The sequence below is a fragment of the Drosophila bipectinata genome, chromosome 2R, assembly GCF_030179905.1.
Source record: "Drosophila bipectinata strain 14024-0381.07 chromosome 2R, DbipHiC1v2, whole genome shotgun sequence".
Taxonomy (NCBI): Eukaryota; Metazoa; Arthropoda; class Insecta; order Diptera; family Drosophilidae; genus Drosophila; species Drosophila bipectinata.
Genome location: NC_091737.1, coordinates 24,198,743 through 24,224,973, shown reverse-complemented (window position 1 = coordinate 24,224,973; position 26,231 = coordinate 24,198,743). Strand labels below are relative to the sequence as shown.

The following is a 26,231-nucleotide window of genomic DNA, read 5'->3' as shown; positions in this document are numbered from 1 at the left end:
AATAATAACTGCAATATCCTTCTCACTTTCTTCCTTATTACTTAAAAAGTATATTAATACTGTATAAAAATACCATCTTAGCATCTTACTTTTACTTACTAACCATTTATTGAAAATAAGATATCACGGCCACACTGCGTATGAGTAATATAGTTTGAAACTGAATGGAGACTTCTCATTTCCGGTTCTCAATTATTTTTCTTTGGTTAATAAGAGTAAAGATAAAGATTTTAATATTATTATATGTTTTATAAACATAATACAACTATAATTATTAAGATTATTTTTAAACAAAAGCCTTCTTTCTGAAAGAAAAACTAAAAAATGTACAATAAAAAAACAATAAAAATTGTATGAAATTTAATAATAACCCAAAAGGCCTACAATTTTTTCCCAGTGCAGCAGCAATCTTTTTCGCACAAGTTCGCCAACGTTGTTCGACGTCGTCGTTGGCTTCTCGGTTTCATTTGAAGTTCGCTCGGCAACGCAACTAGCTGCGTTTTCCGCTCTCCGATTTTCCGCCAGCCGATCCACGGAATTGCTCGGCGGATAAGAAGCCGGCGGCGGGCCAGGCCAGCGATAATACGGCGGCCCACAGATCCAGCGCGTTTCCGAATAACCGATTTCGATCCAAATGCGGCGCGGGGAGGGTTAAATCCAAATATCAGAGAAAATAGATGGAAAATAAATATTAATAACTCGCAAAAAGCAAAGAGCAAAAGGCAGCAAACAGCAGCAAGAAGCGATCGTAAAACAAGTGCCAGCGTTGCGAGTTTCTGTGACAGTGTGTCTGTGAGTTTTGGCCAACAAAAAATAAAAAAAAAAACTGTGAAAACGAATAAAAAATAGTTAATACTCACCAAACAAAAAGGCGAGTAAACAAACAACAAAACCGGAGAAACAAAAATAATACAAAAGGCGAGCAACCAGCAACAAAAATCCCGTCAGAAAGGTGCGTGCTAAGCAATAAAAAAACACACACCAGAATTAATTTAAATAAATAAAAGATGCTAAGTTCAGCTAAGCAAATTGCAAATATTGCAGTACGCAACAATTTCTTGGCTAAAATTGTGAATTTCGGGGTGTTTTTGTTGGAAAACGTTTTTCGGATTTTCGGGTTTTCGGGTATTTTCAGTCTTTTTGGCGGCGGAAACAACGTCCAATTTTATTGGATATACAGCTCTCTATATGTCTGCCCCTGCATCGGTTTAAAAATGTAGAAAATTATGTGCGTATGTGTGGGGCAGGGTGTTTTGTTTAAACCACAAACAATCTCGTATTTATAAGATTTTATTTAAATATTCAAATATTCAGTTGTTAACGGCTCGTTAAAGCAAATTGCAGCATTCTTGGCCAGCAGCACCCCAGCAGCAAAACATAACAAATTTTTTAGCCATCCATCCATTATTTCTATGCTCGATTTTGATTTGTAAGTAGAAATAAAAACACGCACACTTTTCGAAAATATTCGACAAAATTCGCAAAATATAGAGAGACGGCAACGTACGAGTTTTTCGTATATTTTCCAATAGAAAATCTCAAGCACGCAAAATCATTAAAAATTCCAAAGAACCTGCCAAGTAAGCGCCAACGACAACAGTGCAGGGGTGTCGTATAAATGTGCTCATAAAACACAAATATATAAAGAGTTTAAATTTTGATAAAACCTGAAGGGGGCTTATCGAAGTGGGGTCTACCCTGGGAAATCCTACAGAGATATCTTTTTATAGAGATGAAATAGACTCTGTGTTAAAGACTGTTCTGTGACGAAGTGTTATATGATTTATAGTCTTATCAGACTTGAATTGTCAAAGCTCTATATTTAGAATTTGACTTTAAAGATAAAGTTTTCAGAAAAAGATTTTAAGTCTAGAAAAACCCTTTACATTTATGGCCTGTTTTGACATTTTTTGTGAATCCAATCATTAGAAAAAGTAAATATTTGTTGGCCAAAACACTGATATTTGGCTTGCAATATTTTCATTTACCTGTGTTTGTTTTAGTGACTAGTTTTGGTAAATACAAAATAACAGCCATAAGCCATGGTGGCAGTAAACTAAAACATGAATAAATAAATAAATAAATGGCTCACTTATTTTATTAAGTGTTTTAGGCTTAAAGCCTTCTAACAACAAAATATTTAATATTTCCATATCAAGTGATGTTAGCCTAATAGCTGGGTATTAAAACGTGTTGGATTCCTGGTTGGAGAAAAAAAAAGGAAAACATTTTCATGGCTAGAACGTGCTGAACCCAATGAGAACTCGGCCTATTGAGAGGCTTTGGCCCTTTGCGGTTGTCAAACCAATTTACTTTGGCCCATTTCTAGCGAACTACCAACAGCAGCGATATGGCAATTAGAAACGAAACAAGAACTCAAATTGAAACAAAAACACAAAACTCCAAACTGAAACCGAAACTGAAACTGAGACAGAAATTTAAAGTCTGAAAGGCGGAAGGAGGGCGGAATGGGGCAGTGTACGTGCCTGAAATTATATCGCCTGCCTGACATCCAAATCGGGGGAGACAATTCGTTGAGGGTGCTGGTGCTGGGTTTGGGGAATGGCATTTGCATTTGCTAAATCAATTACCCACCAGCAAATGGAAAACATTTTACTCCCTTAGTGCCCCCAAGGTCAGTTCCGGGGGCTTGCACTTCACACGTTTGCGCCCATCAATCAGGAATCTGTATTAGCCACGGAGCTGGGGATCTGAGTACATGTGGAGCACACCCTCGTATATCTGTGTAGCAATTACACTCGGAGCAGTTCAATCTGTTCGATTGGCTTGGGCCTAATCCCAGAGACAATGCCACATCCAATCGCACTCAGCTATTGGCCTGGCTGGCCTGGTTAGCCATGTTCGGGGTAAGCTTCATTGCCAATTTCACAGTTGATAAATGTCAGTAGATGACCCCGAACTTCTATTTTGGCTCTAGCTATCTAGCTGTTTTCGAGGTCGTTTCTAAAAATAAATGGTAGCAGTAGAAGATGGCAAAGGTGGATTTCTTTGAAATGAAATTAATATTAAATTAATATTATGGTTTATTAAATAAATATTATTAAATAGGGTATATAACAGACTATAACTCTTTGCCTTTCAGAACAAGTTCTTCTTGCTCAGCACAATTCTAAAATGAACTTGTCAAACTGCATTTACTTGAAAAATGAGTCCGACTTGAGGCTAATTCCAAGTGTCGTTTAGAAATATCTATTCTACCATTTTTGTTAGATAATCAAATCCCAGCCAGGCTCTTTGGCTTGATTAAAATTTTTGTAATGTTGCCCTTAAGCAATTTTTAATTGGTGGCATGCCACATCACTAGGGGACAGGGGGAGGAGAAAATGTAAAGAACTTTTTGCATAATCGCATAAATCCAAAATCGATGAATATACCAGCCAGCGAGGGGGGTTCATTGAGTAGCTGCCTGCCCCTGGAAGGTCAACTTAATCAGAGTTTATTAATACAAATGGCCGTCTAGACTTCGATTAATCCAACCTCCTGGCAATGACCATTTCATTAGAATGGTATTTCATTTCGGAAAAAACGTCCAGCAGGTAATGGAAATATAATTCAGACATATTACCAGAAATTATTTCAAGACCTTCCCTGCCATCCGTTGACTTGGCAACTTATCACTGCTGGTTACCTTTTGTGCATTTCCACGCTGCATTCTTCGAGGAATTCTTTTCAACAAAAAATCAGCAAAAAAACTAAACAAAAAAACTTGTTCTGACAGGGAGGGAAAACTTTGTTGGGAAAGCGAACAAAGTCAGGAAACAAAAAGTTACAAGAGGAACTTGCCGATTTCCCTCCTTTTTCTCGATTGACCACAAGGGTTTTTTGGGGGAAAGTCCTGTCACAACGGCTGAAAAATACCCAATGAGGCATTAATTAATTTGATAGTCCTCGGCTGTCAATTTTGAAGTATTTACATAAATTTGACATTAATAAACCACGAGGCATAATGTCGGCAAAAGGCACAAATTGAGTGTGAAATTTTACGCACCATTTAACAGAGCGCAGCATCTATATCCGCAAGATACGATGGGGCAGGAGTAGACGCTGGAGATTTCTTTTTCCTCTCAATGGTAAGGTGAAATACTTGGCTGGAATTACAGCATTTTGGGGCACTCGGCTCCATAAAGCATTTAACTTGACTGTCAATTACCCAGAAATAAATTATGAACACGCCCACATGTCTCAGACGATGACGAAAGAGGGCTGGGCGGAGGGGAAATGGAACCAGGCCAAAAGTGAAGCCAAATAGACATCTTCCTTTCTTCGTCCTGCTGTGTTGTGATACGACTATGTGTGTGTGTGTGTGTGTGTTTGTGCGAGCAGACATTTTGGAATTATGCTGATATGTTCACACATGTATACATAATTTTTGGTATGAAAAACGCTTAAGCAAGTGCCTGCCAAGCTGCTTTTCCTGATTCCTTCTCCTTTCACTTAATTGTTGTTCTACATCCTCTCCGGGATGTCGGATGCCTGATGCCGATGAGTGTGTGTTGGTGTGCCAGAGTGTGGAGGAGTGCCAGAGGAATTCATCTCGAAATGTAGCAACTTGAAATTATTTGTGCGAAATTTCTGCGAGGGCATCAAAATATTAAAAGCATTCTTTGCTTCTCACATTACCCATTCATGGCGGGGCTTATACAAAATGCACACAATCCTTTAAGTTTAAAGCGCAATGTTGTGTGATTTTTATTTAAAAGATTAATGGTTTAATGTATTTATACTTCTAAGGGTTTCTAATAAAATCTTTGTTTAACAGTAATTACCTAAGATAATCTATAAAAACTTTTTTTTAACAAAACTTTACCCAAAAATCTAAAAATATTTAAAAGAGAGACTCATCTATAAAATGATTCTTGTCACTTGAAACGTTATTCTTCATTCTTGGAAAGACAAGTTGAACAAAAGATATCTCAACTTCTTAATAAGATTATCTTTATTAATCTTCATGTACTTATCCTTATATTTTCTTAGTTAACTATATTCAAAAATTGTTTAGCTATTATTATAGAAAAACTTTTTCCATTAGATCCGCAAATATATTTATTTTCTGCCATTTCCAATCAAAAAACAAATGTAAGCCTATCCTCATTCGAGTGAAAAGCTCCATTTTCAATATTGAATATCAAATGACACAAATACTCTCTATCCTACCTCCTTTGACGGGCCCGTCTCGACCGAGTATTATAAAATATTCGCCCTGGCACATTCCTGGGCCCATTCCAGGACTTATGCTTCCAGACAGCTAACCCAAACATATGCAAATAGCTGCACATTTGATACAAGCCCACACATACAGGTGTAAATAAGAGCGTTAGATTTTAAAAATTGCTGACAAGAAAGGCTGCTCCTAACAGGTTTTTTCGACGTAGTCGTCATCTTGGTCTTATTGCCACAACTTTTGCCAACATTTTGTAAATGAATAGAGCCCCACAAACACACGCAGACACATGTGAGCACTCCCACACTGGGGCAGGCCCAACACTTTATATTTGTTTACAATTCTTTTCTTCTCTTTTTCGCTTCCTCCTTTTCTCCTTTTTGCATATGTGTTTATACACACACACAGACAGTGGCATAGGCACATGTTTATTTGTTATTGTTAACCTTACCTCAAACACATTTTTATGACATTCAATGGCAGCCCCAAAAGCAACCAAACAGCATATCCCTTGCTCTGCCCGGCACACGCGGCGTATGCGTAATTATGTCCATGACGTCACTGTTACACAGCCGCGAAGCGCTCTAAGAAAAATAAATAAAATAAAAACAAAATAGAAAGCAAGACCATCAAAGTTCCGAGTTAATTTCCATCTTAGTTCTCGGCCCGCCAGAACTTTAACGAAACTTCAAAGCCATTTTCCTTGATGAATGAAAACTTTTGACGTTGTCGGCTTTTGCGGCCAGGAAACCCTTCACATACACCGCCAAGGGTGCTAAGGGTGCTGTGGGTGGTGTGGGTGGTGCGTCGCCCCGCGACGGGCGTGGAGAGGGTGGGCTTTCTGTAGAACCTGCTTGCTTTTCGGCGGCGGGAGGCAGCTGAATTTTCAATATAAATTTTGCCATCATTTTGCACGAAATTGAAAATTTACGCCCAACTTTATTTTCGCTTTTAATTTGTGTGCTGCAATGCCCCTTTTCGCCGCCCATGTAGCCCGCCACCCAGTGGGGCTCAGCTGACACACCCTGTCATAAACAGGGTACTACTTACACTGAGCAGTATTTTGGGAAATATATTATATACATAATCAAGCTTAAATAATAAATATAATTTCTTTAATAAATTTGTAATTAATATAATAACAAATAATTGATTGCAAAAAAAAGTCTATGAAATTTCCAATTTAACTTACAAAAGTGGCTAAAGTTTTAAACATGTTAGGTTTGTCACGGTCGCCACATTAAATGATCCGCCTATAAGAGACCTTACTTAATGGCGTTATAAAAAATATAATATATTTTTTTGTAAAATAAGTAAAACGCTACAATTACTTGGATGAATAATAGAAACAAGCTTCGTCAAAAAAATTTAATAAGAAATCAACTTCTAATTCCTTTTAAATCATAGTAAGAATTGGGTAAGCCCCATTACTATTTAGTTTAATTTAGCTTCGTGATTTGTGTTAATTACATTTCTACAAAATATGTGAAACAATAGAATAGGGAAAGCCTTTCCCCAAGTGCCTTTTAATATGCATATGTAGTATGTTTGTATGAGCCTGCGTGCTTATTAAAATTTGCAAACAATGTCGAGGAAGGAAGGAAGACTGAGGGCGGGGCGCTGGGGACCTGAAATTTATGTTCAATTGTAATCAGATTGATACCCTCATGGGCTGGTGTGATGAGATTGAGGTAAAATGTGAGTCTGGGGAGGGGGGACTGCAATTTGTATAATTGATTTAGCATTGCGTGTGCCTAAGAGTCGCGGATATAGCTCCTAATTGGAGAAAACTGGCGGCTTTTCCAGCCCCAAGACTCATGGCCCCAACCTCAAGCTATGCGAAAGTCATCGGAATTTCAGTTTAGCGAAATCTACATAATAATTTGTAGATGTTAACGCGTTGTATAGTAGTTCTTGCTGCCAGCTACATACAACAGCTTTGATTCGTGACACATTTTTGTTTTCATTTTCGTATTATTATAATGCTGTTTTTGTGGGTCTTTTGTTTGGGAATGTCCCGACTCGAAGCCAGCGATAAGGATATTGGGTCGTGTTTTGCTTAAATGTTCATGGCGAAACTTTCGTCCGGCCCTCTCCTTGGCCATTTCCCGGCCAGGTTTCGCACTTTTATTAGCCCATGGCATGAAATTCCTCTGACTTTGGCCGAAGTTGCTGCTCCACTTTTCCTCCCCAGCCTGCCGCCGACCTCCTTGGGCCAAATATGATGGAAGAAGCAATAAAATGTGACATTTCTCAGCCAAAATTATTTGCTTTGCTCTGTGGGTCGCGGACAATTGTTTGTTGCCCGAGAAATGGAAATTCGGGACGAGGAAGTAGGACTTTCGGGCGGCGGCGAACCCTTTCAGCGACGGAAACAAAAAGTGTAGTCTACTTTTTGGCGCAAAAACGAGGAGGGATAAAAAAAGGCGTAAAGCTAAACAAAAGATTGCCATTTCAGGGATTTAAATTGATTTTCATTTGATGTTTTATTGATTAACCTTTGCAATGGTTCGATTGTGTTGACTAAGCTGACTTCTTTAAATTATTTATTCAATTTAAAAGTGAAAAAGGTGCTGGAAATACCGAAAAATATAGCCCAACTCGAGATAGAAACGCTCTGCGAAAACGAAAAACTTGAAAATCTAAATAAACAAGGCACCTTTGTGCGCACGTCCTTTCGACATAAGGGAGCCGTAATTAAATTGTCAGAAAGTGTACGAAAAAAAAATAGCAAACTTGAAATGGAAACCCAAATAACTCGGCAGAGTTGCAGCCTTCGACACGAAAGCAATTTCAGAGCCACCTTTGTTGTGGCCATCCATAAAATATGAAACATGAAAACTAAACAAGCGAAACACTTTGGCGGGGCAGAGTGTTGCATTAAAAAGGGTAGTGGGAGTGTGGTGGCATGAAAAATAACTTTTGCAACATTGCAGCCATAATAAATGCAGCATTGAGGAGTGCACTTGAAGCCATCCTCGTACATCGATATATTGAAAAATAATGCCAGTCCTGTAAGGATGGCGGAATGGCGAAGCTTCCGGGCCCTTCGGCCAGTGTGTACTGACCTGGCCCACATATAATTTAAGCCATGCCAATTTTCATTCCGAAGCCCGGACCTTCGTGAGATACGGATCACGGATGCCCCCAAAAAAATAGCCAGTTTTGTGCAAAAGGTCAGAAAGCCCAGGCCTGAAGTCTCTCTCTAAAATTTAATAGAACTCTGTGGTTCTTCTGTGTTGGGACTTGATGAAGATTGAAGTTTCCAATTAGCTGGGCCGTGTTGATATTGATTAGGTTTACCGAGCTGATAAATTCATGAGTCTTTGCAAATTAGACAGTTCTCTGGCTCTCATTGGAGAGCTGTTCTTTCTTTTTAGCAAACAATGGGCTCAGCAAAAACAACAGCAGCAGGAAGAGCCTGGAACGTGCCACAGCTACACTAGCTTCCCCTGAGAGCACCCCGTACTCCTCTGGCCGCATGCCACTTGCCACAAGCTACCAATCCGCAGTCCCCAAACCCCCACTTATGGCTTAAGGGTCTGCCCCACTCACCTCAGCTGCTCCGCCCTGAGACTTGGCTCTACGTCTTGGCTCTCTGGATACTCTTTCTAGAGCAGAGAGGTTGCATTTTGTTGGGGGATAGTCCCATCCAATATCGAATAGAACAAAAATGCATTAAAGGAGTGAGGTCTTAAATTTTTTATGAATAAATCCATCGCCGTTCTGGAAGTAACTTTTGAATAATTCACTCTCGAAAGTCCACCCGGTGGACAATTGCCAAAAAAAAGTGGCAAGAGTGACCAATAGAATATTGAAAGGGCATTTCCGCTTCGTTGGCTCGCTGGCAATCAAATGGCATTCTGGTACTTGATGCTTTTTTTACGCTTTCTTGCTTACGCTTTCTACCAGCCCCTCCGACCTCGACAACCCCACCCCCTGGAGCCCATTCACTGGCAGGTTGGCCAGGACTAGAACATTTCGTTAGCTTCAAACGAGCATTTCGGGCCCGCCAGCAAAAAGCTGTTCATAAATTGCATGTTGGCTTTTGTGTTGGCATGTCGCTCCTGTTGCCGCTTCCCCGTGCCCCATCCCGCCTGGCACCACCCCCCTGGCACCACCTCCTGATCCTGCTCCTGCCACTGGCTAAGTGGATATGTGTCGGTGTGTACTCCATTTGGTTTTTTAATAGACCCAGCTCGCATTTAAACTGTTATGCTTGGGCTGGTCCGAGGACGGTCTGCACCGGACTGCTCGGGTCCGCTCTGGGCACAAAGGACCCTTCTCCTGACTTTATCGTTTAAGCCAAATCAGTGTCGAGCTTTGGCAAATATTTTCCAACGTATGTACGTGTAAATGCACGGAAAGAATCCAAGGCAATCCTGGTAAAGGAAGTCATGAGATTTAAACAGAAGAATCTATAAAGAAAAATGATTCTTTTTTCAAATATAGTTATTTTCTAATCTTTTATTTTGAGGTTACAATGGCCTATTCCCTATTTTTTATATGATATCCTACACCTACCTATATCCTTAATTACCCTAATTTCTTATGTCATTTTCCTCAGTGCATAGGAGTTTATATCTTTGGTGTGGGGATCGATTGTCGAGGCAAGTGAAGCAGACCTAACTTAAATATAAATTTACAATTTGAAGCCATGCCTCCGGGAGCTGACCACCATCCATTTAAGGTAAAGTCCCTCGTGCGACGTGTGGGCGTTGCACGCTGGCAATTAGCGCCACCTAGCGGACACATATTAATCGCTTCGTGCAACGAATGTAATTAAAAAGTTATTCAGTCCGGTTAATTAGTAATCGCCGAGGAAATGTAAATAACTCTCATATGGCCGGCGGCTATTGCGAAAATTTCATTTTCGGCCAGGCCGAGTGGGCCAATTGGAGCGTGGGTCGGGCAGGTCGATAGCGTCGAAAAGTGCTAAGTGATTTATATTGACGATTAGAATCGAAAACATAATAAACGGAAAAAAACACATAAAGGCTTTCTATTAGTGCTGTTTCGATTCGCAGACGAGTGGTGCCGATAACGTCTATAACGCGTCCATTACCGGATGACAAATGACGCCAAGATATACGCCACAACGATGATCGAACATTTGGGAATAATTTATGGCCATTCCAAGATATCTAGGCCTATAAAGGAATAGTTCTAGTAGTTTTTATTCTCCCAAAGATAAATAAATTAATGAAGACAATGATTTAATAATTTATTTTAAACAGGTGTTTGGGTTTCATTTGTTTATTACAATTTATTTCTATTTTAAATAAACTGCCAAGATAAACAAACATCCTCATACAAATAAATACTGAATGAAAATCTTAAAGCCAAATAGTTAATAAAACTTGAGTAAACAGAAAGGCCTTTATTGATTTGTTGGCTTAAACAACTTGCGGGTTTTTCATTGATTTTCCTTCTCCGGATTCCCTGGAGAGTTCACACCCAATTTCTGCTTCCTTATTTTCCCCATATTCCCAAGAAGCTCGTTAGCTCCTGAATATGTAACACTTTCCGAGGCAGGGACTCGGACTATTAAAAATGAATTATTTACTCAAAAGAAGGGTAAATATATGCTCACTTGCCACATGTGTATACATCATTTAACCACAATTATAATTGAACAATTAGTGCACCAAACAAGGCGGGCAGCAACAAAAATTGCAATTCAATCAGAATGAAATAAATGCCTAGCCAACAAATTACTCAATTGGCAAAAGAACGAGAAACAAAAAAACACAATTTAGCCAGCATATCACATTAATGAGAACCTGCATGGCCCTGCATTCGTTTTAAGTGCAACATTTTGTGGCATTAACTATTCATTAATTAAAAAGCCACAACCACGGTGGCTACGGTGGCTCTATTTCTGTTTCTGTTACGCTGTGGGTGCTAGTCAGTGCGCCAGTATGTACTATACTAGTTGTTGCAATTAAAACAAATTTATACAGGAAATTAAAAAGTTCACTTTACCGCTTATTGTTGCTGTTTTTCAAATCAAATGGCATTGTGCTGACTGCAACACATGACGTATACGCAATGCGGTCACAGTTATTATTGGGTTGCAAGTGCCAACACATACACGTGTTTCTCTGTGTTCTGTGTGGGTCCCTGCCCGACTGTGAAGTGGTGGTGTTGGTTAGAGAACAGAAAGGAGAAGCTCTCAAGTGTTTATTAGAACTATTTTCATGGGTTGGCTTTTGTTGGCTTGTTGGTTATTAGTGCAGTTCCTTGTTCGTCCTTTTTGGCTTTTAGATGTTTTTGCAGTTAGTCGTTATTGCGGCTGTTGTGTCAAGTGTTGGCGACAAATTTTACTCACCCTGGCATGCACACTGAAAAATATTTTATAATTAAATACTAGGCTAGGCTATGAATTACTAGGCTCTATAATTTCAAGTATTTGTTTTATATAGTTTAGTTTTAAAAGACCTCTAGAAGACAATCCACATTCCTGGCATATATTTGATTGATTTATTTTATTTCTTTCTGTATACCCTCCATTCCTTTCTCCTTTTTCGATGTGGCATTGTTAGCTGTGGCACTTGTTCGAGCCACCGCACTTGTCGTTGCTGCCGCTTTAGACCATTTGTTAGCGACAAAAACCGAAAATAGTTCAAAGGGAAACTCACTCACCTAAACCTGCAACCGGCTTGGCCTCTGTTCTTGTACCTGCACTCGGCACCGCAGGCAACATTTTGGCTTGGTTTCATTAATTTGCATATTTAGCCAGTCACTAGAACCTCTCCGTATCGTCCCCTACTTTCAATTTCGCTGCTTTTCCGCACTTTATTTTTAGCCATCCAGCCAACTGCACTCCGGGCTCATCAAAATTCACTGTCGGAAATCGTTGCTGCCAAAGGAAATCTGCACTTGACTCCGTTTGTTGTGCTTGGCCATTAGGTATAGCTACACATCCCTAGATATATACTATGGGATGGCTATATATATGCAGATAAACAAACACTGGAAGGACTGGCATGGGGCATGGGGCAGGGGCAGGTTGCTTTCTGCAGTGCGGCATCAGATTATGCAAATCGGGAGGGCCGGGCTATCATCTGTCATAGGTCAGCAGATTATGCTAATGTTCAGAGCAAGTATATGTCGGCTAGATACCTGGAATTAGTCAATAGAGCCCTCAATACCTTGAGAATCTATAAGCGAATATTTAATAAGCCGATGTTTGTGTTTGCCAGAATAAACTAATTTTTGGTAAGGAGCTTAGGGAAGCTATCACATTATCGCAATTATTCACTTTCCAAATTTGATTTTAATTCCCATTAAAACTTAAAACTATAAAATAAACCAAGAATTTCGATTCCTTTCTCTTCTGAGTTATCTGAAGGAAAACATTGATTTCCCGGAACTCGTTTGGAAGGCACAACGAAAACAATTAATATCAATGAATTCATCATTCTGGCAGTGTCTTTCCTCCTCTGCAGCATCCGGTTCTTCATCTCTCATTGTTGGGGTGGCCCAAAATCAATTATTCTCAGCTCGTTTAAACTATATTAATTATGAATTGAGTATAACGAAGCGCGGCAAAGCCGCTTTAAGTTGAAAAGAAGCGGCGGAAATGCAAATTTGCTCAGACTATGGCTGAATTCTTGATTACTTGACTTGCATTTTGAATGCCCCTTCCCCCGGGACCACTGGCCCCAAGATTACAGTCCAAAAAAGTTGTCGGGCCAGAAAACTTCGAACATGAAAATGCAATTCGGGACTCGTTCCAACCCGTTTAGTTGCTTAAATCTCCTTAAACCGATTTCCGCTGAATTTGAGGACCCAAGATGTGCAAACAGAAGGAAACCGTAATCGGATTAGAGTTGAGCAAAGTTGAGGTAAACCAAATGATTACCAAGAGTTAGTCCTTCATTCCCCACACCCATCTACACACACACATGCTTGGGGGAAACTTTGGTTGGAATTCGCCATAGGGGGAGGAGTCCTCCTCCCCATATCAATCAGTTTTTGGATGAACACTGGAGAGCAAAACATATTCCGATGGCTCTTTGTCGGTGCACTCGGCTGTGGTATCAGTTAATTTTGAAATCTGTCAAAAGGCATTCAACAAATTAAACTCAATTGGCACAGCCCAGCGGTGGGATGGGCCATCCGGCCATCCAACTACCGGCAGGCAAATAAACATGGCACATGACACTGGATTACATTTCATTTCACATTTCATTTCCCGCTCTCCCGCCGAGGGGCTGTGGGAGTAGAGCCGTAGTATCCATCGTATCCAAGCCAAAACTGGCAAAATGGCATACTGACAGCAGTCAGGTGGCGCAGCGACTGCTAAATTTTCAAGTGCAACCCGCCAGCCTGTGAGCCAGCCAGCCATCCAGCCAGCCAAGCAGCCCTTTTAGGCTGCAAAATTGGACATGAAAATGAAAGGCTCAAAAGTATGGGAGAGAGGGGGGAGAAAGCGGGGGCATTGGCTGTAGAATGTGGCAGTAATGTAGCAGCAGCAAGTGGCACAAGTAGCAGCTGCCACAATTTGCTGCGCCACGAAACAAGTGTCGGTTCTCTAACGAACTTGCAATGCCCTCAAGGAAATCAGGAGAGCCCAGAACAGATGACCTGCATTGGGTTGGGATTTTATGAAAAAGAGCTCTACTCTGCATGCATATGGGGTCAACATTATTATTTTCGTGTCTGCAATGGAGTATTTTTTGACTTGCAAATGCAAGTTGCAAGCTACTCTAATATTAAAAGGCTTCATTACTTTCATACTTTTGCTTTTCTTGTTTTTGGGGAGGTGGCTTGTTAACTTTGCCATGTTTATCTTTGAAACAAAGTACATTTAATAGAACAGTTTTATTATTTTTAATTTTTTGCAAATATAATGGAAAAGTTGATCAAAAATAGTATAGTTTATGTAGAATTTATTCTCAAAAAACTCCAAAAAGATTTGAGAAGGTCACTAGGAGAGCTAGTGTTCCAACTTTTAATACAATTGCTAATAAAAATACTTAAAAAAGTTTACTTATTCTAAAGTAATTCTACCAAAAATTTTAAATAAAATGTATAGCATATTTCTAAAGCATTTTTTTCTTAAAAATGTATCCCTTATATATAATGAATTATAATGAGAATATTAAACTTTCACCCACAAGTTGAACTTCAAAGAACAAGCTATAAAATGTTTCATAAAAATACATATGTCATCTACAAAAGTCCATAAAAAACAATGAAACATTACTAATAGAAACATATGTTGAACTTTATCAATTTAATCAAGAAAAAACCATCGACATTGACAAAATGTATCTACCAATAAACAATCATCCGGTAGATTGAAACTCAAACTTAAAGAGATTTAAAAAGAAAAGCAAAGAATATTTATGAGAGAAGTTTCAACCGCCCACACAGAAGGGTCTTAAGTCTCCGGCTTTGCGTGCTGCCCCAATGGAATCCCGAGTGCATGGGAAATGTGGAAAATGGACCGTCGTGCCCCACTCTAAGTAGTTCGTCTGCCCAAGTGTCAAAGCGACGCGTCGCCAGCCGCAAGTGTAGCATACTTTTCGGAGCGGTCAGTCTTTGTTGTGGGTGTTTTTTTCTTGTATAAGTGTTAGTGTGTGTGTGTGTGTGTGTGTTTGTGTGAGAGAGGAAATGCAAGAGGAAGGAGAGTGAGGTTTGCCCTAGTCCGAGTGGGGAATTGTTTCGTTTTCGTTTCGAAATGAAAGAAAATGCTGTTTAATGTGCTTTTTATTATTTACATCCGCGGCCCGGAGAGCAAGGAAACCAGTTTCTAACAAGCAGCCACCCCCTAGACACTGAGAGAAAAAGTAGATGGTATAAAAATAATAAAAATGATGGGCAATGTCCTTAAAAAATGTCTTGTTTAGACCTGAAAACATATTTTTTTTGTAGTTAGGAATGTTTTTTTTAAGTGCCTTTTTTCCTGCCCCTTCTGTATATCATTCCACCCCCTCTTTCTAACCGCAAACTCATCAACGTTTTCTTTATTTTTCCTCGTTTGTTTTTTATTTTGATTATTTTTTTATTTTTGGTGGCACAGTTCCGGCTGCGAGGCTTTCATTTCTATGCAAATTCCTAATGCCGACGGCGAAAAATGTTTTTATTGTATTTAGTGGAATTATTCACGCCAAACTAACTTTTGTCAAGATTTGTGGGTGAAGTGGCTCTGTGGATTAGCGTTTCATATGTTTTGGGGTTTCTATTTTGATTTTCCATCAGCAGGAGCAGTAATAAGTAATTGCTTTGATGTGGTCGTATTTTAATGGCTTCGAGAAGTAAGAACACCTCCAGTCGGGGTTCTGGAAAAAGTGGCATGTGCCTTGAGTTGCTTGATTGCCGGCAATCAATTGTAATGACAAACTGTGCAAATATTTTCTCAAATCAGTCGAAACCCTACCACCCCACCCCCACTCCCACGAATGGAAAAACGCACTAGAAAATGGGAAAATAACAATAAGTCGCGCGAAAATTAAAATCGATTTTATCGATCCTGGCATACATGAGAAAATATACATATATAATATATCAATATTGGTTTATGAATATGCATGGAGTAGATATTATTTCAAGGGCTTTGGAATCAAGACCTTTGGCTCCAATATTTAGAAGCAATATAGCTTTATGGATACAATAATCCAAGCTGATATGACCAATCCTCCAATCACTATAATCCTTTTATGTGATCAATGTAGAGAATAATTCCGCAGCAGAGGTGCACTTTGCACTTGCATTTAATTAATCAAAGAGAGAGCCATCTAAATGGGACTAATTGATGGGGCAGCTAGTACGGGGCTACCCGGGCCGCTCCACCTTGTTGCACAACCGACCGCAGCTATCCGGCTCCAATGACAGGGAAATCTTAATTGTCAATCAATTTGAGGTTATTTAACAGTCATGATACCCACATCAAGCAGTACTATATGTGCTGTGCAACCTGGCTGGCTGCCTTAAGAGACGCCGCCAATTCCTGCCACTTGCGTCACATCCATATCGGGGTACATGGTGCATATCAGCGACTCTGCGACCCAGCGACAACGTTGCGTATGAGCAACTTTGAATAATTAACTCACTTCAATGGCTGCCGAGCCAGTAGTGGCTGCGGCAGTGGCTCCACCCTCCAGAGACGCCCCGAGATACTACGTAAAACTCTCCGTTCCTGCCACTTCATGCGGAACGTTGTGGTGCGATGGTGTCCTCGATGGCATCAGAATATTTTGCTGACAATATAAATTGCATTTTGGCCATTGTCACTTGGCGGCGAAAAAGTTACAGCCACCATAAAATAGTTGAAATATTTTCTGTTTTTTTTAAATCAATTTTGCTGCTGCTGCGGGTGACCTTTAACAACTTTTAATTTTTCGTTCATTTCTGAGAGCTGATTGAACCAACAGACCGGCATTTCAGTTTACACAAATCGTCGAGCTGGAGAAGTTTTCCAATCCAGTGAAGCCCCAGAAAAATCTAATTAAGAAATTCCCAAGGGCCACAGTTTTGTGGCAGAGTTGCAAGGATATTTCTTCGGCAATAATCACTTAAATCGATGGTAAAATGCTGTTATGAGACGCACTGTAAGCTGATGGCTAATCAAATGTGGGTTTGTATGGGTTTTTGGAAGCAAAATAATTGCCAACAGAAGCCTGCTGAGAATGTAACGCAATTTGATGATAATTAAAATTATGCCTGCCTGTTGGATGTCCAGTGGTGGGTGGTACGTCCAATGGGTGGTTGGGGGCATGTGTCACGAATAACGCTTTAAGCTGCTTAACACAAACCCCTGCCCCTGCCCTCCTCGGAAAGGAGCAAGGCCACGTTGAATGTAATTATCATTAGTCGAGACATTGCTGAACCATTTTTGCGTGTCCGCACGTACAAGGTTCCGTATTTCCTACTCCGGAGTCCCAACCGGACCGGGCTGAGTAATCTCTGGCCAAACAAAAGCCCGGGCCACGCCCCCTTTGCCTATTCCCGCGCTCCGTTTGATGTTTGCCTTTGGCAGCTGTTCAAACAAATTACAATAAATTCGCAATTGTTCTTACAACCCGGTCGGCAGTCGGAGAACACGGACATTTGATTGATGAGAAGCATCAACAAGTACACAAGTACGTAGAGCAGTCGGCGTGGAGCAACACTGGCATTAAGATCTTAACAATTTAAATCAACAAACACCAGAAATAAATTCAACGGCCAACACAGACGAGGAATATGCAAATAATGGCCGGCACTTAAAGTGATTCATTGATAACTTTTTGGCACGCCATCAGCCAAAGTCTATATCGTTATAATCCCCATCGCCATCATCATTATTACTATCACCGTCAGCGGTGGTGCAGCGGTCTAATCAGTGTCACACGCCATCAAAGTGGGCCAAAACCAGGCCGAGAGAGTCTACAATAAAGGCCAAAGGTAGTGCACGGATGGCAGCAGGTGCATAGATAATGGGTTAATGGCATTAGGTTCAGGGTAATCAGGGGTATGCGTTCCGACACGGTTAAAATTGCCTTCCCTCTCCGCTGCCACTCTGATCCGTTTTTGGCAGATGCAACTCAATATTGACAATATTGATTGACAGACTGGCAATTAGTCCAATCTGGGCACTGTACTTCCTTCAAGAACTCACTTCACTCGAAATTCCAATTAATTGCACACTTTATGTAATTCTCCATTAAAGTATAACAACCAAAACAAAGTGGGCCATCTATTACTATTATAATGGCTTTGATTTTGGAATTAATTTTATGCAAATGGGAAATGGCAAATATTAAATGGCTATTTCATAAGCTAAACATGAGGAATTGAATATGTATTGGCTGATTTCATAAAATAAACATAAAATATAAACAATTGAGGCTGCTTTCTAGATAATTGTTTGTTCATAACTTTTAAATAAAATTTAAATAGCATTGCAGAATTAATAGATAATCAATAATATTCTTCATTCTTTTAGAACCAATTCTCTTCAATGCAACACCACTTCAGTTTTGACCATTGGAATGTGAAATAGTACTTTCTTTTCGCATCCTTGGGAACTAAGAAGCTCCTTTTGGGCTTAAGCCTCATCATCCCTCAGCAAACCAAAATTACAATCCAAGGGGAGTAGTTGCTCCCCTTTTCGAGGGAGTGGCAGCTGGGAATACTCTCGGTGTTGCCAAGCATTTTAGTTTGATTAAAAACATGGCCCAAACGAACCAGCCAGGCTGAGCAGTCCTGTTTCGTACATAATCTATAATACTTACTTTTATCTAAGCCTGCTTGCCATTCAATATGCAGATACCATCGAATGAGCGGGGGCGGGGGGTATGTTTGTGTGTGTTACAGACTTGGCCAAAAGAAGTAGGATTTTGAGATAACACCTTGGCAACTCTGCTACTGCAGCCAGGGTTGCTATGTGGGCCATGGCAATGCCTTGGCAGACAAACAGACAATCGCACACCTGGAACACCTGAATAATTTCATTAAATCGAATGCCATGGAAAACTCGCAACTTCTTCCATATGCACAATACAACACAAGACACAGGACGCAGGACATAAGACACAAGACCAGGGACAAGTCGAAGGGAAAGTGAAATAAAAACAAGAAAGGAAAGCTAACTTCGGGCGGAGCCGAAGTTTATATACCCTTGCAGTTAAAACCGGATATATATCGCAAACATCGGATATAGTTGGCCGATCCTTATGGGAATAGGAATATATAATCCAATTTTTTACAATACAAAATCTAAAAAAAGTCCCAAACTTCTATCTTCAAAAATACGAAAGTTGATATTTCTTCCAAGTACCATTTCCGATCGTTCAGTTATATGGCAGCTATAGGATATAGTCGGCCGATCCCGGTCGTTCCGACTTATATACTGCGTGCAAAGGAAAGAAGGGTGTGTGCAAAGTTTCAAGACGATAGCTTTAAAACTGAGAGACTAGTTCGCGTAGAAACAGACAGACGGACAGACAGACGGACAGACGGACAGACGGACAGACGGACAGACGGACAGACGGACATGCTCATATCAACTCAGGAGGTGATCCTGATCAAGAATATATATACTTTATAGGGTCGGAGATGTCTCCTTCACTGCGTTGCACACTTTTGACCAAAATTATAATACCCTCTGCAAGGGTATAATGACAAGGCAAAATGGGAAAATGGAAAACTGAGTGCCGCATGCAGTCAACTGTCAACGATTTTCCTTTTGCCAGCATTTTGTCCTAGATTTCATTATTGCCGGCAAATTAATTGCACACCGAGTCAAACGAAAGCCGCTTTTTACCCATACAGTTAGAGAAAAAGTTTATAAAATTATAATTATAAAGGCATTTTTTAACAATTTAATTTATTAGAATTAAATAATAAAGAAAGTGAATTATTTCTTTTGTTTATTTTGTAAGAATAACCCCCTAAACGGTCTAGTATTTTTTGATAGTGCATCTCTTTACCTCAGCGGGCTATGAATAATTCTGTTTGCCAGGAGCTGACCAGCCAGACACGCCCACTGCCACCAAAGGACGTCTACTAATTGCCAGTAATGAGCCACAATTGCAGGCCAGGAAGCAGTGTCCTGCCGCGCGGCATGCTAGAAGAAGACTAGACCCTTTCTTAAAAAGCAACTCTTCGTGCTGTTATTTTTTGCCAGCATTCCGCATTCAGCCCTTAACTCATTTAAGCTATTTTCAGTCTAATCGAGTTGACTATTATACGAGACGTTACCCCGACATTATCCGGCAAAAGTTTTCGAAAGATTCCGTAAAGACGCCCAGACATAATCCCTATCGAGGCTGAAAGAGTGCGACGGCGAGGAGGAGTGACTAAGCCGAATATTATGGCCATAAAAATGTTACTTTAAGCTGATAACAGAGTGAGACAGAGGCAGTGAGTGGGTGCAAGGGAAAGGCATTGGACCAAATGGAATCCTTCTAAAGAAGAGGAGGAAAAATCCCCATGGAAGAAGAATGATTTTTAAAGAGAAATATTTATAAAATCATTTAAATCTCTTGCAGTTAAACAACAGAAATTACTAAAGATTTAAGGGTTTATCTTTTTCAGTAAAAACGCAGAATCACTGGCCATAAAAAGTGAATTTTAATTTAAGGGCTTTGCCTTTAATTTGCATTAAACCACTGCCAGACGGACTTGACAAAACCGTTATTGATGAAATAAGACATTTGCATAAAAATCACATTATCCTTTTCGCCGGACAAGCGAATTCCCACAAAATGCGTAAATTCCATCAAAATGCGTGACTATCAAGTACGCCACCGCGCTCGGATGACAAACGATGAGCAATAAACACGGACGTATATCCGACACAGACCCTTTTCTCCCGCCGGACCGCAATTTCCCTCCGGCTGGCGGGAAAGTGCATAAAGTGCATTGCTCAAAATTGAACTTTTCACCGCCAACACAATCTGCTGTGCTGTGTGGTATGGCCCGTGGTGTGGCACAACTGGGAGGTGTTGTCCCCCCAATCCTCGCCCGAAAGTGACACCGCCAACGATAGCGTAACCGATGAACCCCGGCTTTGGTCATGGGTTGACGTTGGGGGCTTGGGTTACCCCACTGCTGCTGACCGAAAAGTGCAAATGTTGCATATTAAATTAACGCTGCCAGTTGACAGACACTGTCCTCCCCCCCGTTCCTGTCACCTCGGCGAAGGCGAAACCAAATTAGTCAGAGCATGATACTGCAGACTATTGACAGCCACAGCGAAAAACGAGAATCAAAAATTGCTTATCGAGAGACTTGTTGACGTTCCAGCTCTAGTACTCAATCACTTTTAAACAATTTGTTTGCCCTTATCGCTAAAACAAAGTTTTTTTTTATAACCAATCGATATGGCTTTCTCTCAGAATTTACGAGCGAACTTGTGATGTCAGAAAAATGTGCCAGCGAGGAGGTCATATGCTGCACAAAGCAAAAAAATTAGAAATCAAAAGGAAATGTATAGTCTTTTAATTAGGAGATCTAAGTAGATATATTCAGAGTATATATCTCAAGTTAAGCCCCTTGATTGTTAGTATATGCTCTTATAGAAATATTTTTCTAACAGTGCATGTTTTGATACAAAAATTCGTTCAATGGACCTCAGACAGACCTCATTTTAAATGCAGCACAAGGCAGCTAATCATAATGAAATTACTCATACGCAAGGTTGGCCGCAAACCAGACACATTCGCATTCGCCGGCAGAGAGCCAGAGATGCTGTTGACACTGGGTAAACGTGCAATAATTCACAAGAACCGTCTAGAGTCTAGACTCGGGCCAGAGACAAAGAAAAAGATGAAAAAGATGCTGTCGAGGGAAATTCGTACTCCTACCAATTCATATTTCATTTTTGGCCATTGTTTACGCTGCCATTTTTGAGGTTGTGTGCCATTCGGTTCAAAAGTCGTTAAACGTCGTCGAGACCCCCAGACCAGGCACAATTTTTAGAAACTTTACGACCCAAGAGCCAGAGGCAGCCCCAACACTTTTAGTTTCTGCATTAATTGACGCAATCGATCGGAACGTATCTCGATACCCTGGATAATACTAGGCCTTTGTGCCGTCCGATCCCCGATGTGTAAACAAAAACCCAACGCTTCTGTGGCCATAAAAACAATATTTATATCCCTGGAAGCTACACAAAATTCCTAATTACCACCAAACGCATCCATCTTCATGAAAAGCTTCCAATAAAGGCAAATCAATGCGCATATAGATCAGAAAATAATAAATTCTGGATGATATGCGGATACATGATATATGATGTTGATGCAGCAATAGCTTAATTGTGTCCGATCCGACTCATCGTGGCGGGCCTCTTGAAAGCCAGGGGCAAGGCCAAGGGGCAGCAGTCAAGTGAAATGAAAATTCTATTGACAAATGACTTATTTGCGACTCTGCTTTCCCTGGCGGGTAGGACGGGCGGGTGGCGCGAAAAGCCCACAGCCATAACAGAAAATTATATTTTTTTGAACTATTATCGCACACAACAGAGTGAAAATGCCAACAAGTCTAAGCGCCAAAGTCCCAACGATTTTGGTTAAATATAGACTCGATGGGGCTAGGTGCTTCGATGGGTCTCGGTCTTCAAAAAGCTGATGAGGGGCTGCGGCAAGTGGACATAATTGATGACTTTGATAGATGCAACCACTCACGAGTGGGCATCTTTAAATGGGACAGGTTCGGGCCGACTTAAGTGATTGACTTTTGGGGTTAAGAGCCCCATAAAGTGATATAGTCAACGGGACATTGTCCACTCTCTTGCGAATTGTTTGCAAATTTTTAGCTCAATATATATCTGCCCGCTGTTGGCTTTTTAGTTTATATTATACATGGTTATGATCTAGATTCTAGACATTCAAATTCCATAAATAAATAAATCCAACACCCAAATAACAATACCAAGGTCTGTTGCGCCTATTTTCCCACACAAAGGGCATTCGCAAAGAATGAAAGGCGAAAAAATTGGCAAGTCCCTGATTGAACCCAGCTCAGACATTGACCAATTTGCAACTAGCTGTCAATCAAAAATATTAGCTGTGTGTGCGCGGCACGATGTGTGTACAAACACTTTTATCTATCACTCATATTTATGGCTGTGTGCAGAGTGAAATATTTGCGAATTGACTTCAGTGGAGCGGAACAGAGGCGTTCTTCACAGCCGACAAAGAATATATCTTCAGAACAGCCATTGTGAAAAACTGGGCCAGAAAAAAGATAGATATAGCCTTCACCGTGGGTCAAAGTGTCCCTTCCATGCAATTCCCCATTTTTGAAGGGGACTTCCTGGAAATTTTGACAAAAAATCTAAAAAATATTTTGTCTCTAGATTTTGATGCAGATTGGTGGAGAATCTTCCCACAAATCGATAAAGGTAATCCGTTCTGGGATCGGATAAGAATTGACAAAGATATAGCCATCCCCGTGCGTCAAAGTGACCCTCCCATGCAACTCCCCATTTTTGAAGGGGACTCCCTGGAAATTTTGACAAAAAATCTAAAAAATATTTTGTTTCTAGATTTTGATGCAGATTGGTGGAGAATCTTTCCACAAATCGATAAAGGTACTCCGCTATGGGATCGGATAAGAATTGACAAAGATATAGCCATCCCCGTGCGTCCAAGTGACCCTCCCATGCAACTCCCCATTTTTGAAGGGGACTCCCTGGAAATTTTGACAAAAAATCTAAAAAATATTTTGTTTGTAGATTTTGATGCAGATTGGGCGAGAATCTTTCCACAAATCGATAAAGGTACTCCGCTATGGGATTGGATAAGAATTGACAAAGATATAGCCATCCCCGTGCGTCAAAGTGACCCTCCCATGCAACTCCCCATTTTTGAAGGGGACTCCCTGGAAATTTTGACAAAAAATCTAAAAAATATTTTGTTTCTAGATTTTGATGCAGATTGGTGGAGAATCTTTCCACAAATCGATAAAGGTACTCCGCTATGGGATCGGATAAGAATTGACAAAGATATAGCCATCCCCGTGCGTCCAAGTGACCCTCCCATGCAACTCCCCATTTTTGAAGGGGACTCCCTGGAAATTTCGACAAAAAATCTAACAAATATTTTGTTTCTAGATTTTGATGCAGATTGGTGGAGAATCTTTCCACAAATCGATAAAGGTACTCCGCTATGGGATCGGATAAGAATTGACAAAGATATAGCCATCCCCGTGCGTCCAAGTGACCCTCCCATGCAACTCCCCATTTTTGAAGGGGACTCCCTGGAAATTTTGACAAAAAATCTAAAAAATATTTTGTTTCTAGATTTTGATGCAGATTGGTGGAGAATCCTTCCACAAATCGATAAAGGTACTCCGCTATGGGATCGGATAAGAATTGACAAAGATATAGCCATCCCCGTGCGTCCAAGTGACCCTCCCATGCAACTCCCCATTTTTGAAGGGGACTCCCTGGAAATTTCGACAAAAAATCTAAAAAATATTTTGTTTCTAGATTTTGATGCAGATTGGTGGAGAATCTTTCCACAAATCGATAAAGGTACTCCGCTATGGGATCGGATAAGAATTGGCAAAGATATAGCCTTCACAGTGAGCCATAGTGCCCCTCCCATGCAATTCCCCATTTTTGAAGGGGACTCCCTGGAAATTTTGACAAAAAATCTAAAAAATATTTTGTTTCTAGATTTTGATGCAGATTAATGGAGAATCCTTCCACAAATCGATAAAGGTACTCCGCTATGGGATCGGATAAGAATTGACAAAGATATAGCCATCCCCGTGCGTCAAAGTGACCCTCCCATGCAACTCCCCATTTTTGAAGGGAACTCCCTGGAAATTTCGACAAAAAATCTAAAAAATATTTTGTTTCTAGATTTTGATGCAGATTAATGGAGAATCCTTCCACAAATCGATAAAGGTACTCCGCTATGGGATCGGATAAGAATTGACAAAGATATAGCCATCCCCGTGCGTCAAAGTGACCCTCCCATGCATTTCCCCATTTTTGAAGGGGACTCCCTGGAAATTTTAACAAAAAATCTGAAAAATATTTAAAAATCTGAAATTTCCATAAATCGATAAAGGTACTTTATCGATTTATGGAAAGATTCTCCACCAATCTGCATCAAAATCTGTTCTGGGATCGGATAAGAATTGACAAAGATATAGCCATCCCCGTGCGTCAAAGTGACCCTCCCATGCAACTCCCCATTTTTGAAGGGAACTCCCTGGAAATTTTGACAAAAAATCTAAAAGATATTTTGTTTCTAGATTTTGATGCAGATTGGTGGAGAATCTTTCCACAAATCGATAAAGGTACTCCGTTCTGGGATCGGATAAGAATTGGCAAATATATAGCCTTCTCCGTGGGCCATAGTGCCCCTGCCACGTTGCTCCCAATTTTCGCAGGGGATCTCCCAGATTGTGATGCAGATTGGTGAAGAGTCCATCTGCCAATCCGTTTAGGTATTCTGCTTTGGGATCAGATACATAATCGCAAAGATATAGCCTATAGATATACTCATCTCAAGGTTCTGCCTTATTGAAACCTTGCCGATTATCGAAAGTTTAATTTTTTCAAAAGAATTTTTCGTTTTGCTTTGATCTTGAGGCATTTATTGGCGGGCCTGCATTTCGTTGCATTAAACCCTGAAAAGCCACACATATTTTCAAAATCTAACGTAAAATAATCAAGCTAATATTAATAATTCTTATTCAGAATTTTTCTTTATTATTTTAAACCAAACATTTTGAAAACTATTCTTTATATGGAACCTTCACTGTTCAGCAAAACCTTCGATCCATGGCGTGTTCGTTGCAAATCAAATCATAAAGACCCCACTTCCCCCCCAAAAAATATCAAAAACACAAAAAACAAGACCGAGTACTCGAGCGACAATGAGAAAATGGGAAAATCAGCGGAGCAACCTGACAAAGAGCTGCCATCTGTTTGGCTCTTTGTTTGTTGTTGTGGTGGCAAGCGTTGCACATGGCGCCAAAGCTCCCCGGGAGGGCCAGGGGTGGGGGCTATTGGGGCCAGAGCTTTTCTAGCCAAACACAATCAGCTGGTGGTCGCCGAAGCTCCAGCCCAAATGCTGCGTAGTTTTTTTTGCCCCAAAAGCCCCCACCTCAAAGTAAGCAAACATATGTGTTTGTTATTTTTTGTTGTTGCTCCACCAGAATAGAGAGAGAGAGAGAGCACATTGGCAACACAACAAAGCACAGCTGTGTGCGCGAGAGCTTTCTAAATTGGCGCGCGCTCTGCTCTCTGCCCTGGGTTGCTCTCCCCATCTCCCAACTCCCAACCCCCCTTCCACAGCGACGCTGAACTCTCTCGCGGATCTATTGCGCACCTTTCGAAGCAAAGTGGAACCCCAGCGACTGATACGAAGCGAGTCATATAACGGTCCATTATGACCTGCAAGGCCGTCACTAAATTTATATTCATTTATTTTCTTAATTTTTTGCATGTTTCTGCTCTGTCCGCCCCACTTGCAATTGTAGGCGTCAATCAAAATAAAGCAGCTAGTGACCTGTCACTCTCAGCGAGTGCCTACTGTGCCATGACCATTGACTTGTAACTGGTTTTCCTCACGGCTCGCCAGAGGCGCAC

The 26,231-nt window shown here is 40.6% G+C and overlaps 1 protein-coding gene across 1 annotated transcript in view; it reads left to right on the top strand.

Moving 5' to 3' along the window:
• The first annotated feature begins 482 nt into the window (after positions 1 to 482).
• The window catches only part of KCNQ (KCNQ potassium channel), a 40,492-nt gene continuing 14,743 nt past the window's right edge, over positions 483 to 26,231 (top strand). The window contains exon 1 of the mRNA XM_043211047.2: positions 483 to 952. The gene's annotated coding sequence lies outside the window, so the exon portion shown is untranslated. The remainder of the gene's footprint in view (positions 953 to 26,231) is intronic.